The 1,452-nt window shown below is 36.8% G+C and overlaps 1 protein-coding gene across 1 annotated transcript in view; it reads right to left on the minus strand.

Moving 5' to 3' along the window:
* Positions 1 to 1,452, minus strand: part of LOC101864684 (ruvB-like 2) — a gene marked incomplete in the record, with an annotated part of 26,534 nt that overhangs the window by 24,179 nt on the left and 903 nt on the right.

Raw genomic sequence — 1,452 nt, forward strand, 5'->3', positions numbered from 1 at the left:
ATTTAACTTCTATATTTAGCTATGAACCAAAGAAGTGTGACATATGCTGCCGTTCACAAAGCTAGCAGAAAGTTGCTGGATCTAAATCACGAAAAGTACTTTAACTTATAATCAATAATTTCAGTTCATCTTAGTTGAATCTCACTTACCTCAATAATGTGGAATCTAGACTTTTAACCTCCCCAGTTTAAGCCCAAAAGTTATTCTTTTAAAATTTCATATTTCATACTATAAACTCAACTTGATTACGTGCATGACTAATTGACCAAATGCTCAATACATACATTGTAGTTATTTTAGCCTAGAGAATATGTTCCTACCCCCCTTGTATACCATGAAAATATGCCTTAGAATTACATTATTGCTTTCATGTTGATCTGATATGTGTGTATATTCTGTAATTATCCTATTGCACTTCTACTTCATCATGAATAAGTTCTACAATGTATGTATGCATAAATCTACCTCTACCCCCCGCGGCAGTGCCACTGACTGAAGTGTCTTTAGGCCATTCCCAAAGGGGGGACATTTCTCGTTCAAGCATAGTAAATGGACTGACTCATGTCACGCTCTATAACTGTGCCTGATCTACAACAGGGAACTGCTGCTTTTTCTTTCATGATCCTTACTATTGTCATTTTCCTTTACTTCTTTTGTATGTTTGCCACTCTCTTGTGACCTCTGCTATTTCCGGGGTGCCTTGATAGTCGAAACAGACCTTGTGCAGTTGAAGTCAGAGAGGTGAGCAGTGTAAGTCTGATTCCCTGTAAATTAAAGACTTCTCTGTTGACACCCACCCCTTGGCGTTCATATGACCATATGCAGTTGCGAGTGCCGTAAAACCCTCTACTATAAAAATAAAATAAAATAAATAAATCTACCTCTCTAAATAACTTTCATTCTGATTCTGTCAAAAGCATTGTAAATACTTGAATGATATAACATGCAGGTATCTTTAAAGTCCATATCAGCACTAAATTTACGTAAAACAGAAATTATAAATAAAGCCCTATTATTTGTGACGGCAAATTGAAAGAAACCATCATTATGTCCTTGTCTATGAGTACAGAAAGTATCCGTGGTATTCGGGTAGATTAAAATAACTGACCAATCAACAGCCACTTCATGCAGCCATGATGTCACAGCAAGCTGGCGGCAAGCTTTTACCATATATGCGTCTGTGTTTCCCTTCTTTCTGGCTTTCGGGCCACGCGAAAAAAAAGAGGAACGTTGACGTTATTTTTTCAAATTTCGATCGTTTTACAAGGTATTTCACAGAACAGCTTCAAATTAAAAGAGACAGGGAAAGCAAAAAAAGACTGACAGACAGACTGAGAGGGAGAGAGGGATGACAGAGGGACACAAGAACAAGTAGATTTGCTGAAAATTAAACAGATTCTACCCTTCCTTTAATTACGATATTATTTTTTCAGATATAGAGACGAAGTAATG

The sequence above is a fragment of the Aplysia californica genome, unplaced genomic scaffold, assembly GCF_000002075.1.
Source record: "Aplysia californica isolate F4 #8 unplaced genomic scaffold, AplCal3.0 scaffold00134, whole genome shotgun sequence".
Taxonomy (NCBI): domain Eukaryota; kingdom Metazoa; phylum Mollusca; class Gastropoda; order Aplysiida; family Aplysiidae; genus Aplysia; species Aplysia californica.